This window comes from Bison bison, unplaced genomic scaffold, assembly GCF_000754665.1.
Source record: "Bison bison bison isolate TAMUID 2011002044 unplaced genomic scaffold, Bison_UMD1.0 scf7180017864050, whole genome shotgun sequence".
Classification (NCBI taxonomy): Eukaryota; Metazoa; Chordata; class Mammalia; order Artiodactyla; family Bovidae; genus Bison; species Bison bison.
This window is the reverse complement of record NW_011494622.1, coordinates 7,264,977-7,280,354: the sequence shown is the minus strand read 5'-3', so window position 1 is coordinate 7,280,354 and position 15,378 is coordinate 7,264,977.

The following is a 15,378-nucleotide window of genomic DNA, read 5'->3' as shown; positions in this document are numbered from 1 at the left end:
TTTGCGACCCCATGGACTACACAGTCCATGGAATTCTCCAGGCCAGAATACTGGAGTGGGTAGCCTTTCCCTTGTTCAGGAGATCTTCCCAACCCAGGGATCGAACCCAGGTCTCCTGATTGCAGGCAGATTTTTTACCAGCTGAGCTGCAAGGGAAGCCCAACTTAACCATGCATAAACTCTAGACCAACCACTACAAAAAATAAATAAATAAAACATAGAATAAACTATTAATAAAGATTAAATCAAGTCACAAAACATTCTCAATTGTTACCAAAAAAGAGAGTAAAAAAAAGAACAAAGAGAAGATGGGCAAAACTAGAAAATAAAAGGCAAGATGATGGGGCAAAATGAAGCATATTAATAATGAAATAGAAATGATCTAAATAATCCAATTAAAAAATTATCAGAGTGAATACAAACAACACGAATTATAGGCTATCTAAAAGAAACAGCATTTCAATATAAGTGGTAGTTAAAGAGTAAAATAATTTACAAATTATACAATGAAAACAATAATCAAATAAATTTGTGCTAGCTATAATATATTAATACCAAAGCAGACTTCATAAAAGCAGGATTACAAATGACAAACAGAACAAACATTATTATACCATTTTAAATATGTATGCATCAAATTGCAGAGCTTCCTATATGAAACAAAAATGAGAAGCTGGTAAATCAATGGTGATATTTGAAGATTTCCACATTCTTTTATTTGTAACTGATAAGTAGTGTGAAAAATAAGTAAGTGTATAGAATATTTGAATATTTTTATTATTCTGACATAATTGACATTTATAAAAGAGTTCGTCCAGCAATGGCAGAATACACATTTTTTTCCAATTAAACCGAATAGCATACTCTAATACCAATATAAAAAAGTCCAGTAGTTCTTTCAAACAATAACACAAAAATCCTTAAAAATATTAACAAATTGAAAGTAGCAATATGCCAAAAAATGGTGATACAAAGAAAATGAAAACAAAAAAAATTACACTTCATCACAATTAAAACTCAGCTTCATTCACATTTATATTAGAGGTTGCTTTTTGAAGTATAAATACACAACTTTCAAAAATTTGAGGGACTATTTTGCCATCATGCTTTCATATATGTCTGTCTCATTCTGCATGTGGGAATTCCATTACACATTTATTAGACCTTTTGATACTGTCCCATAAGTTTCTGGGCCTCTGTCCATTTGTTTATAAATTTTTTTCTGTTTTCTCCAGATCAGATAATTTCTGTTTAACCATCTTAATACGTACTGATACATTCCTCTATCATCTACATTTCAAACTTCATTTCATCTGGTGAAAATTTAATTTCAGGTGTCATAGTTTCTGTACTAAAATTTTCTATATGGTTCTTTAAAATTTTTCTGTTTCTCTCCTGACATTGTCTACGATCTCCTTTATTGTGAGAATATCTCCATTTATGTAACAAAGCATAGCAGTAATAGTTACTCTGACTCTTTGTCTGCTAATGCCACGTTCACATCATCTTAGGATATGCTCTCATTAATTTTCTTCTGTCTTAGACTGACATATTCATGGTTCCTTACACATCAAGTAATTTTTTGTTTTATCCTGGACATCACAAATATAGTATTGTGGAGATTCTAGGTTCTATTTTATCCACCAAAATGTCTTGATGTTTTGTTTTAGGAAGCAGTCAACTCGCTTGGAGTCAAGCTGCAAATCTTATTGCTTGGACAGGACCTCAAATCTCTGTTCATTTATTTTCACTGCAGTTACATGATTACAGAATAATAAACTGAAGCTTGTATTATAGTAATTGAATGATTTGCCTATAGTAACACAAGAGAAAGAACAATTTTTAAATTCATGCTTGTGCGATTTTACAATATCCCCAAACTTCTAACCACTATTGTACTTTCATTTATCTGATTACTAGATAAATGTTTTGGATTCTAGTATTAGAAATTTCCCAAAAATATTTTGAGAAAATATGTTTTATTATTGTGGGAGATTCTAAAGAAAAAATCAGCAACTTCCAAGTTAGCTTATACTTGAGAGTAGATTAACTTTGTACATTTTTGTAATGTTACCTGTTGTTCAGTTGCTTAGTCGTGTCTGACTCTGCGACCCCATGGACTGCAGCACACCAGGCCTCCCTGTCCATAACCAACTCCAGGAGCTTGCTCAAACTCATGTTCATCGAGTCCGTGATGCCATCCAACCATCTCATCCTCTGTCGTCCCCTTCTCCTCCTGCTTTCAATCTTTTCCAATATCAGGGTCTTTTCTAATGAGTCAACACTTTGTATCAGGTGGCCAAATATTGGAGCTTCAGCATTAATCCTTCCAATGAATATTCAGGATTGGTTTCCTTTACAATTGACTGGTTTGATCTCCTTGCATTCCAAGGGATTCTCAAGAGTCTTATCCAACACCACAATTCAAAAGCATCAATTCTTCGGCACTCAGCCTTCTTTATTGTTGCCATTTAAAATCGTAAAATGAACATGAAGGAGGCCTAGAAAAGCAATATATTAATTATAAAAACCTTAAAATTATATAATCTTCTGTAGGAACAGAATGTTTGATGAAAAGATATGGGGATTTGATAGCTATCATTTATTAATCATGTGTAGCATTAAATAACACATAAGATTCTCAGTATTTTGAGGCAGATACATGGATGGAATAAAACATAAGAAGGACCAAGTGCCATGCTAACTGGTAAGTCGCTTCAGTCGTGTCCGACTCTGTGCAGCCCCATAGACGGCCTCCTACCAGGCTCCTCTGTCCCTGGGATTCTCCAGGCAAGAACATGGGAGTGGGTTGCCATTTCCTCCTCCAATGCATGAAAGTGAAAAGTCAAAGGGAAGTCTCCCAGTCGTGTCCGACTCTTAGCGATCCCATGGACTGCAGCCTACCAGGCTCCTCCATCCATGGGATTTTCCAGGCGAGAGTACTGGAGTGGGGTGCCATTGCCTTCTCCGAAGTGCCATGAAAGAGGTCCTATTAAATATACTTTCCAAATCTACCATAGATGAAATTTTCCACCAAACTCCATCTCTCCTACAATTGATATAGGAGAGAGAAATCCTGAATTAATCACTAACTGACTTATTCCCCAGTATCACTTCTGGGGCAATTTTGAGCCACTCCTCTTACAACTGCCTCTGGAGACTAAGTGATAGACAGTAGCTACCTGGACAATTGCCAAATAACGCAGCAGAAGCAGGAGTAAGAGGAAGATCAGAAAGTTCGAGTTTAAAACTCAGTCGATGCTTTGTGGGGAATGCCCCCAGGATTAGAATTCATTACGCATAGAAACAGCTTTGACAATAAAAAGGAGAGGACTAAAAGCACACAGAAATTTAAAGTGAGAAAGAAAAACAAACAAGCAGGCACAGTGTTTACAAGGGAAAAAGTGTGTGTTTGGGGAAGGAGGAGGATTTTAATTATGCCATTCTGATAACAAGTAGATCATGTGATTTAAATACAGTTTATGTTTCTCACATGTTGTTTTTCACTTTGATACGTAGATATCTATTCACCTATAATTAACATATTTGAACACTTACAACAAATCACCACTGTTGTCTTTGTGTGTGTGTGTGTGTGCGCGCTCGTTCAGTCATGTCTGACTCTGCGACCCCATGGACTGTAGCCCATCAGGCTCCTCTGTCCATGGGATTTTCCAGGCAAGAATACTGGAGTGGGTTGCCATTTCCTATTCCAGGAACTCTTCCTGATCCAGAGACTGAACCCACATACTTTTTCATCTCCTGCATTGACAGGCAGATCTTTACCACTGCTTCACCTGAGAAGTCCACTTTTCTCTTTATCTTCCTGCTAAAATTAATACAAGTTTTTCCTCTTAGAAATGGCCATTATATATTTAAAAACATAAATTGAAAAAATGTGTCATTATTTCTAATAACATTAGGGAGAACTAGTGTAAAAGATATTCTTTTAATTTTTCACTCATTTAGAAACTTTTAAAATCATTAGAAAATACATTTAAAATGTATAAAGTTATCCTATGGTCTAACACTATTATAGTTATTTGGGATAGATTGGCGAACTAATTATATCATATTGTCAAGCAAAATTTGCACCTATTGCCCCTCCCAGTCTTTTAAAGTTCTTGAACAATTTTACTTTATTTAGGACAATGTTTTTATTATACTCTAAATATGAATGTATTTTTTCAAAATATTCTGAAAGAATATAATATTCTTTTCCGTTAGTCCTTATATGAATAACTCAAAGTCATGGGCTAAGCAAATGGTCATATTTCCCTCCATGGTTTTCTTAATATTAACATAGAAATTTATCACATAACTATGAGCTTTAAGAAGAAAAAATCTGTATAGATAGTAATGAATTTTAATCTACAAAGTGAATGGTTGACCTTTGACTTATTTTAATTGATTTTATTTTTCACTGAAAGCCCTATGCTGAAAAATATATATTCTTATAGTTTATGTTTCAATTTCTCTTTTTTCTTAATATGGAAAATTTAATTTAAACACTTGATATATTAGTATTATAAGTAGCATATTTTTTCTGTATTAGATTCTTTTTTGCTAAGAATTCTATTTACATAACTACCAGGGACATTTATGTTCTACTCTTACACTTTGGATCTATTTTTGTATCAGAAATATACCCCCAATATAAGTAATTATAAATTTGAAATAAGAAGTAGAACCTTGTGACACAGAAAAGAGTAGATGAGAATTCTGAGAAAGAATATACTTCTGATTTTAAGTAAGCACCAAGAAATGTCAGTGGAGATCATTACAACAACTAGATTATATTAAATTTCAAAAACCATCCTATAGTAAACAATATTGTAAAGATAGTCTTATTTTGTTTCAGTAGCAGAAGTATCTATTTTAAAAACCTACTGATGTTTTGTTGTTTTGCCCTTGTAATGGTGGTAGTAAGTTGCCTTAATAAATCTATATACACTATCATTTTTGAAAAATGACCTAATTTCAAACTGAAAGGAATCATAAAACTCAAAACATTTAAGAGAAAATTGGAGTTTTAGAAAGCATAGCTATAATTTTCTTTGAAAGCAAATGCATAAAATAAATGGACGTATGTTCACTATCTTGATTGTGGTGGTCATTGCACTGATATATAAAAATATTTAAAGTTATCAAATTGTACAATTTAAATGTTTGACTTATTGTATGCTAATTATACCTCAATAAGACCATTAAAGAGAAACAGGCACACTAGAATCTCACTTTAATGTAAAATTGTCCTGAGGTCTTGCCCCTTGCCCTTTCAAAAATACAATAAAAATCTTACCAGTTATTCAGTTATAAAGATCCCTTGACCAGTTCCCTCAGAATTGTACATTATAATACAGTAAACAGTTTTGTAATGAGGTTATAATGAATAAATATTAATGAATTTTAAAGATTTTGTAACAAGTTCAAGCTCATTGAAATATTTTATAATCAACTGGATAATATAAAGTCTGATTAGCAAAGTACAGATTGATAACAGTAAAACAGTGAGGCTATTTCATTTATGAAAAGAATTTAAATTATGAAAGTCAATGAAAATAGTTGGTAAAAGGTCTCTATCACTGGGAATTAAACAACAGTAGCTGGAGAAGGAAATGGCAACCCACTCCAGTGTTCTTGCCTGGAGAATCCCAGGGGCGGGGGAGCCTGGTGGGCTGCCATCTATGGGGTCACACAGAGTCAGACATGACTGAAGCAACTTAGCAGCAGCAGCAGCAGCAGATGGCATATTATATGTATTACAACTTGAAAATATTCCTTAAGATAATTAGTTAATATTGGACTCAGGCAACTCTTGTTTAGTTTTCTCAATTTTGCGGAGGAAGTCAAGAACAGGGTTTAATGGACCACATTATTCCTTAGGAAGACATTCAACTGATATAGAATGTTCTTATGGATTTGGAGATGAAAGAAAAGGACCTCAACATAATTCTGCTTCATAGTTATAAATTCAAAAACTGATGTCTTGCCTTAATATAGTATAATTTACACAATTTATCCCTTATATAAATATAGAAAAATAATTTCTAAGTGATTATGCTAATGGGAATGATAATTTAATAATTATACTGATTTAAGAATCGATTTAACCTAATGAAATTAAATTTCATTTCTTTCGATGTGATTTCTTTTGATGTGATCTTTGTCACATCAAATTGGTTGTATATCAGTTATTTCATAGAGCTCCTTGTAACATTTGAGGATAGGATTTGGGCCCTGATCTTAATGACACAGTGTGTCTGGAAAGAAAATTAATAATGAAACAGCAAATTTGAATAAAACTGTAGACCAGATGAACCTAACAGACAAGTCCAAAATATCCCATTCAACAGCAACAGAATAAATACTTTTCTTAAGTACACACAATTTCTTCCTAGATAGATCACAAACTAGTTCACAAAACAATTCTTAACAAATTTAAGAAGTTGGAAATCATTCCAAGTATAATTTATAATTAGAATGTAATAAAGATAAAAATCAGTAATAAAAGGAAAATGGGTAATGTCACAAATGCATAATGATTAAATAACAGATTCTTGAACAAAAAATGGATCAAAGAAGAAATCAAATAAAAATTAGAATATATCTCCTGACAAACTACAATGAAAAAAGACATATCAAAACTCAAAGGATACAGCAAAAAGAAGTATTCAGAAGGAATTTTATAGCAATAAATGCCTACATTTAAAGTGATGACAAATCTCATGTTAGTAACCAAATTTTACACCTCAAAGAATTAGAAAAGAACTAGAAAACTAAGTCTAAAGTTAGCAGAAGGAAATAATAGAGATAAAAGTAGAAATAAGAGAATAGGAAAGCAATGCGAAAAGTCCACAAAAGTGAGATTTGGTTGTTTTTGTTTGTTTGTTTGTTTAATACAGAAATAAAATCACCAAACCCTTACTTTCAGTTTTACCTGAAAGTAAAAACGAAGAGTCAAATATGTAACTACCAGAAATGAAAGAAATATATTACAGCTGATGCTATAGAAATTTTAAAAGATCATTAGAAACTATTATGAACAAGTATACATCAACATATTGAATAACATAAAATAAAAGGATAAATTCCTAGAAATATACAGCGTACCAAGATTGAATTATAAAGAAATAGATAGCAGGGAGTCATTACTCAAAGGGTACTAAGTTTCATCTCTGCCATGTGAATAAGTCCTAGAGCTCTTCCGTACAGCATACTGTCTGTAGTAAACAATATTCTATTGTATACTTGAATTTTGCCAAGAGAGTCAGTCATACTTGTTGTGTTCTTATTACAAAAAGAAAACCCCAGAAATAACAAATAAGGAGGGCAGGAGCAAACTTGTGAATGTGAAAGTTGCTCAGTTGTGTCCAACTCTTTGCAACCCCATGGACTATGCAGTCCGTGGAATTCTCAAGGCCAGAATACTGGAGTGGGTAGTTGTTCCCTTCTCAGGGGGATCTTCCCAACTCAGGAATCAAACCCAGGTTTCCTGAATTGCAGGTGTATTCTTTTACCAGCTGAGCCACCAGGGAAGCCCCAAAATATTGGGAGTGGGTAGCCTATCCCTTCTCCAGGGGATCTTCCTGACCCAGGAATCAAACCAGGGTCTCCTGCATTGCAGATGGATTCTTTATCTGTGCTACCAAGGAAGCCCAAACTTTTGAAGGTGATGGAAATGTTTATGGCACACATAACATATGTACAGCTTTTTCTTTTTCAATCGTACCTTGATAAAGTGGTCTAAAAATAACATTTTCCTGAACGTGAATAATGAATATTGTGAAACCTTCCATCTATCTCAAATTAACATATGGATAATATACAACGCCCTGAAACATACCTTATGAGTGCTTTTAAAAAGTTTAACAAAATAGTTCTAAAGTTGATCCACAGGAACAAACATGCAAGAATAACTAGACATTTATTTGAAAAATAAAAAGCAATGAGGGAGACAGGATACCAGATGGTAAAATGTCATAAAAGCCTCATAAAAAGACAGTGTAAGGCAATGCAAAATAACACCAATAATATGAAAAAGAGAACAGATAGCCCTGAAATAGACTTACTGGGTGAAAATTATGCTTTTTGAAATTAAGTAGCACTAAATATATTATTCCGGAGAAGGCAATGGCACCCCACTCCAGTACTCTTGCCTGGAAAATCCCAGGGATGGAGGAGCCTGGTAGGCTGCAGTCTCATGGGGTCACTAAGAGTCAGACACGACTGAGCGACTTCACTTTCACTTTTCACTTTCATGCATTGGAGAAGGAAATGGCAACCCACTCCAGTGTTCTTGCCTGGAGAATCCCAGGGACAGGGGAGCCTGGTGGGCTGCCGTCTATGGGGTCACACAGAGTCGGACACGACTGAAGTGACTTAGCAGCAGCAGTAAATATATTATTCAGGCTTCTCTGGTGGCTCAATGGTAAAGAATCCACCTGCCAGTGCAGGAGACACAGGTTTGAACCCTGGGTCAGGAAGATCCCTTGGAGAAGGAAATGGCAACCCCCTCCAGTATTCTTGCCTGGGAACTTCCATGGACAGAGTGGGCTACAGTCCATATGTTCACAGAGAGTCAGACAATACGGAGCAACTAAATAACAAGTGTATTATTCATTCATTACGTTTGGGAAATGGCTAATTAATTTGAAATTTTTCTAGAAATTCTTTACCTATTCCATACAATAGCATTATCAGCCATCATTTATATAGAAAATATAATTACTGGACATAAAAAAAAGCTTGTTTTACTGGATATGAAAAAAGTTTATGTTTTACCTTATTGACTCTAGTAAAATATAATGAAAGATTTAAAACTTTTCTAGTTAGAAAATAACTTTTAATAGTTATTTTAATAGTCTATAGTAGTAGACTATTACAACTCCATTGTTAAATAACCATCAGAAATAAAGAGGCAGAAATATAGTAAAGAGATATTTACTAGAATAGGTAACAGAATGGTTATATTATGAAACAATTAAAAAGTAATTTCTATTAATGATCATGAAAAATAGTCATTAATACTTCCAGAACATAATTATCTTGATAGTTAACCTATGCACTCCTGGTTAGATTTGTTAGAACATCATAATTTATCTCAGTAAACACAATTAGCGTCAACCTCAGTCTTAAGAATGGACCTCATACCTCATAAAGCAAGGGGCTTTCTATTGGAGTGTTTTAATTAGAAATATGGTGGACTGTTTCTCCTTGTCCCTTGGTAGATATAATAGAACTACTGTAAGTTAGGGCTTTTTTTTTCATCTCCAGAGATCTTTAATATGAGTTTTGGGGAAAGTTTCTCAATTATTAAAGTTTAAGGCATGACAATTGAAAGAAATGAATTTAAGTCAAGGGTATTAGATTATCATCTCAATGAGAAGTGAAATCAGCACTTTCAAAATGCTAGAGTCTAAACATTTTTCCTCCCAGTGTGAGAAACCGTGAGCAGCTTAAAATAGCAGCTTTTGTTACTTAAGATTATTAGTTTAGATAAGCAGTAGACATTATCATAATGCTAAAATAATTACAGGTTTTATTCAGTTTTAACTTGTCACTAATAACAGTCTTTCATTGCATTGGTCAGTACTGAAATGTATAAAAGATTTTTTCTTCTGCTCTCAACATTGTTAAATACACACACACACACACACACACACATATAAAACACAAAAATTGCCAAAGACGTGTATTTCTTTCTTTCTTTATATGTTCTTGCCTTTTTTCTCCCTGATAAATATTGAGGCACACAAAGTGTGTTGCAGCTGTAAAGACCCTCTCAGGAACCTGGGACAGAATTTCCTGGAATTAATCCTCCATTGATGCTGAAGGAGTGTAGGTTCATTTGGTTCAGAAAGATTTCTTTATTTTACTTGAGAGTTTAGATTGTAATTTTGATAATATCTTGCTTGGAAAGTTAATTAGTTTGATTGGGAATCATGGAGATTTTGTCCTGAAAGTAAAATAATAGATTTTTCAAGTCTAAGTTGAACTTGGTTTTGCTGGATGGGTTAGTTAAGGGAGCATAGACCTAATCTGGGACAAGAAAACATATGCATTAACCTTGTGTATTTGCCCAAAGTCTTTCTATTTCCATACTGAAATGAAATGAAATAACAACACAAGCACACAGCCTGTAAGTTTGTATGAACTTTATCACCCGAAAGCTCTCTATATTTCCTTTGGCTTCATATTTTAGATTAGCTGTAAGGTCCAGTGGAAATTCCTGTCATCTTATTTTAATGAATTCTTCTTCAGCAATTAAATTGCTTAATTGAAGCACTCTTACAGCAAGGGATCTCACATTAGAGACCACTGAAAACTACCAAAGTGAAAGTGAAGTCGCTCAGTCGTGTCCAACTCTTTGCGACCCCATGGACTGTAGCCTACCAGGCTCCTCCGTCCCTGGGATTTTCCAGGCAAGAGTACTAGAGTGGGGTACCATTTTCAAGTTGTAAATAGCGAAAGATTCCCTTGGTCAAAGAGAATTGGGGAACTTCTTCAAAACTGACTTTAAATGTTTTGGCTTGCTCTGATCCAGGCCCACCCTGTGGTGCTATGAAGATGGTGGATTTGTCATCCTGTACCTTCTCTTACCCATGCTAAACTGTTGAAATTAGCTTTTAAGTTTTATTCAGTAAGAAACTTGTAGTGCTTTCTGGTTAAATAAAAAACATAGTCATGTCTGATAATACTTCATGTATGTGTGAGTATAATTCATTAGATTAATTAATTAGTAACAGAAACTAACTTTACCATTACCTGAATCTTAACAAAATCCAAGCATTATATCTCAATTTTCTCCAAGTGAACTGTCTTCTAATACTGAATTGGAAATGCCAATTCGCTGCCTCTCTCTTTCCCATTCAAACACCAAGTCCTATGTATTCTTTCCTGAGAACATCATTTTCTGAATGAAGTACTTAGGAATATAACAATTCCCATTAATATGAAAAGTCTACATAAATGCGAAAGGAAAAGTGGATATTCACAGTTATACAGAGTATAGCATAGAGTAACATTTGGTCAGTTTGTTAAGGTTTTTTATTTTTCTTAGGTTGGAAAACCTTTATAAATCAAGATTATATCCAAAATTTTACCACCAAACTGGTGCTGAGACTGAACTGATGTGACCACAGCAATGGAATGGTTAGACCTGTGTGTCATGTTGGCCTGCCATCATCCCAACTTATGCATTACATATACTCTCAAATGAGGTGTTTATTGTTTTGTCTTTGTTTGATTTTTTTTTAAGTGGGCTACTACATGTCAACATCTTTCCTACTCCTGTTAATTGCAGTTAATTAAATAATTTTTTCTCCCACAGTTCCAGATTCAGTGTACACGATATGATTAAAGGAAATAGAAGTGGTTTTCCTGAATTTTGACAGAAATAAGTATACACAAATATGTTCAGTAAAAGTGTTAAGAGATTGTGTTTAAGAGAGGTGTGTTGTCAGAATTCAGCCTGGGGATAGATCAGGGAGGAGATATTCTGAATTAAACACTAGATACTTGCCACTACCTACTTCTGTAGTACACAAATGTAAGTAAAGCATTTGAGACTGAGTGATTGATTCTGAGAGTAAAACAACAATAATATCAACAACTGTGAACATTTGTTTTTAAATTTCTCTCTGGGTTTCATAAGAACAAACAAAATATAATGCAAGACAGCCACATCAGAGCCTTTCAAACAAGGTGGAATAATAATAAATATATAATAACATAAAATAGCTAAGAACTTGTTTATAAATATTTTTATTACTATAGTTTTCTCTTTCCCTTCCTTCATAAAGACTGCATTTCTCTTTTACAGCATTTGTTATATTGAGAGTGAATGATGTGCTAAAAGAAAACAGAACTATCTGTGTAACCATAAGATGAAACAATCAAGTGATTTTTTTGCAAAGAAATATGAGTCACTCTTCAAGTGGCTAAGAGAATATGGGAACAGATGCTGAAATAATAAACATCTTGCATTATTTCATTTAGAGGAAGCTGTATAAATTCCATCATAAAATAAAGTACTTGGTACACTCTGAGAAATATGTCATCATCAAACAAATGCCTTTTTTATTACCAGCAGGAAGAACACAGATGGCTTGCTTGCTTATTTTGGTATTTATTAAAATAAATTTGCTAAAGAGCAGGTAGATGCCTTTCTATTTTTGAGACACATTCAATGCTATAGACATATATTGAGATCTCTTTCAGAAAAACTGTTTAGGACCCATATGACATTGTCATGTACTATGAAGATGTTTGATGGAAAAATGATTTTTTTTTCTCCATTCAATTATAGTAGTCAGTGTGGTTAAAATATTTTGACATTTTCAAACGGTACCAAGGTGAGAAGTACCAGGAAGAGTTTGAGGAATGAATCATCATATCCATTCCTTTCTCAGTACAAAAAAGGCAGAGTATGTACCTTACAATGTTCAGTCACACTTCACACTACTTCACTTTTAAACTGAGTTACAAGCTGAAAGAGAACTGCTTTCAGTTTTTACAAGGAATTCAACACTCTGGAGGAAAGATATTTCCCATACTTTTCTGGCTTGTCATTGTTTCAGGATTTCTCTAATGTCTTTGATTTAAAATATATATATAGCCTTTATTTGTCTTACATTTTACCCGTATCTTTCTCTCCATATTATATCACTATATCTTGGATTTTAATGTTGTTATAATACATTTAAGCCCTTTTATCATTTTTTTCTAAAAGTAAAATGCAATGCCTATTTTGAAATGTCAAAAAAATATGTGTTGGAATACATACAGAGTTTTAATCCACAAAGTTATCCATTTCTATTCTGGGGAAAATATAGGAATAGTTCATGACATGCATTGTTGAATATAAGAATAGTCAAATAAATGACAAATGTAGTTTGGCTTGAAGTTTTTAGGAATAGAATTGCCTGTATTTTCTATTTCCTGAAATCGATGTACATAGTCAATGATAGATGCTACATTTTATGCTCATTGGATGTGAAGTAGAGTAGTCACTAAAAAACAAAAAAAAGCAAATAGTGTGTTAGTGAACATTTGTAATAAAAGTAATTTTGTATAATTAGTTATCTTTGGTTTAGTGGTTATTTTTTTAAGCCAAGGATATATTCAGTCATTTGAATATTAATATCTAATGATGTTAGATATTAATATTCCCTTCTCCATTCCCTGGAGAAGGGAATGGCAAACCACTTCAGTATTCTTGCCTTGAGAATCCCATGAACAGTATGAAAAGGCAAAATGATAGGATACTGAAAGAGAAACTCCCCAGGTCAGTAGGTGCCCAGTATGCTACTGGAGATCAGTGGAGATATAACTCCAGAAAGAATGAAGGGATGGACCCAAAGCAAAAAGAATACCCAGCTGTGGATGTGACTGGTGATAGAAGCAAGGTCCGATGCTGTAAAGAACAATATTGCATAGGAACCTGGAATGTCAGGTCCATGAATCAAGGCAAATTGGAAGTGGTCAAACAAGAGATGGCAAGAGTGAATGTCGACATTCTAGGAATCAGCGAACTGAAATGGACTGGAATGGGTGAATTTAACTCAGATGACCATTATATCTACTACTGCAGGCAGGAATCCCTCAGAAGAAATGGAGTAGCCATCATGGTCAACAAAAGAGTCCGAACTGCAGTACTTGGAAGCAATCTCAAAAACGACAGAATGATCTCTGTTCGTTTCCAAGGCAAACCATTCAGTATCAAAGTAATCCAAGTCTATGCCCCAACCAGTAATACTGAAGAAGCTGAAGTTAAACGGTTCTATGAAGACCTACAAGACCTTTTAGAACTAACACCCAAAAAAGATGTCCTTTTCATTATAGGGGACTGGAATGCAAAAGTAGGAAGTCAAGAAACTCCTGGAGTAACAGGCAAATTTGGCCTTGGAATACAGAATGAAGCAGGGCAAAGACTAATACAGTTTTGCCAAGAAAATGCACTGATTATAACAAACACCCTCTTCCAACAACACAAGAAAAGACTCTACACATGGACATCACCAGATGGTCAACACCAAAATCAGATTGATTATATTCTTTCCAGCCAAAGATGCGGAAGCTCTATACAGTCAGCAAAAACAAGACCAGGAGCTGACTGTGGCTTAGATCATGAACTCCTTATTGCCAAATTCAGACTTAAATTGAAGAAAGTAGGGAAAACCACTAGACCATTCAGGTATGACCTAAATCAAATCCCTTATGATTATACAGTGGAAGTGACAAATAGATTTAAGGGCCTAGATCTGATAGATAGAGTGCCTGATGAACTATGGAATGAGGTTCATGACATTGTACAGGAGACAGGCATCAAGACCATCCCCATGGAAAAAAAATGCAAAAAAGCAAAATGGCTGGGGAGGCCTTACAAATAGCTGTGAAAAGAAGAGAAGTGAAAAGCAAAGGAGAAAAGGAAAGATATAAACATCTGAATGCAGAGTTCCAAAGAATAGCAAGAAGAGATAAGAAAGCCTTCTTCAGCAATCAATGCAAAGAAATAGAGGAAAACAACAAAATGGGAAAGACTAGAGATCTCTTCAAGAAAATCAGAGATGCCAAAGGAACATTTCATGTAAAGATGGGCTCAATAAAGGACAGAAATGGTATGGACCTAAAGGAGCAGAAGATATTAAGAAGAGATGGCAAGAATACACAGAAGAACTGTACAAAAAAGATCTTCACGACCCAGATAATCATGATGGTGTGATCACTGACATAGAGCCAGATATCCTGAAATGTGAGGTCAAGTGGGCCTTAGAAAGCATCACTATGAACAAAGCTAGTGGAGGTGATGGAATTCCAGTTGAGCTATTCCAAATCCTGAAAGATGATGCTGTGAAAGTGCTGCACTCAATATGCCAGCAAATTTGGAAAACTCAGCAGTGGCCACAGGACTAGAAAATGTCAGTTTTCATTCCAATCCCAAAGAAGGGCAATGCCAAAGAATGCTCAAACTACTACACAATTGCACTCATCTCATGCTAGTAAAGTAATGCTCAAAATTCTCCAAGCCAGGCTTCAGCAATATGTGAACCGTGGACTTCCTGATGTTCAAGCTGGTTTTAGAAAAGGCAGAGGAACCAGAGATCAAATTGCCAACATCCGCTGGATCATGGAAAAAGCAAGAGAGTTCCAGAAAAACATCTATTTCTGCTTTATTGACTATGCCAAAGCCTTTGACTGTGTGGATCACAATAAACTGTGGGAAATTCTGAAAGAGATGGGAATACCAGACCACCTGATCTGCCTCTTGACAAATTTGTATTCAGGTCAGGAAGCAACAGTTAGAACTGGACATGGAACAACAGACTGGTTCCAAATAGGAAAAGGAGTACATCAAGGCTGTATATTGTCACCCTG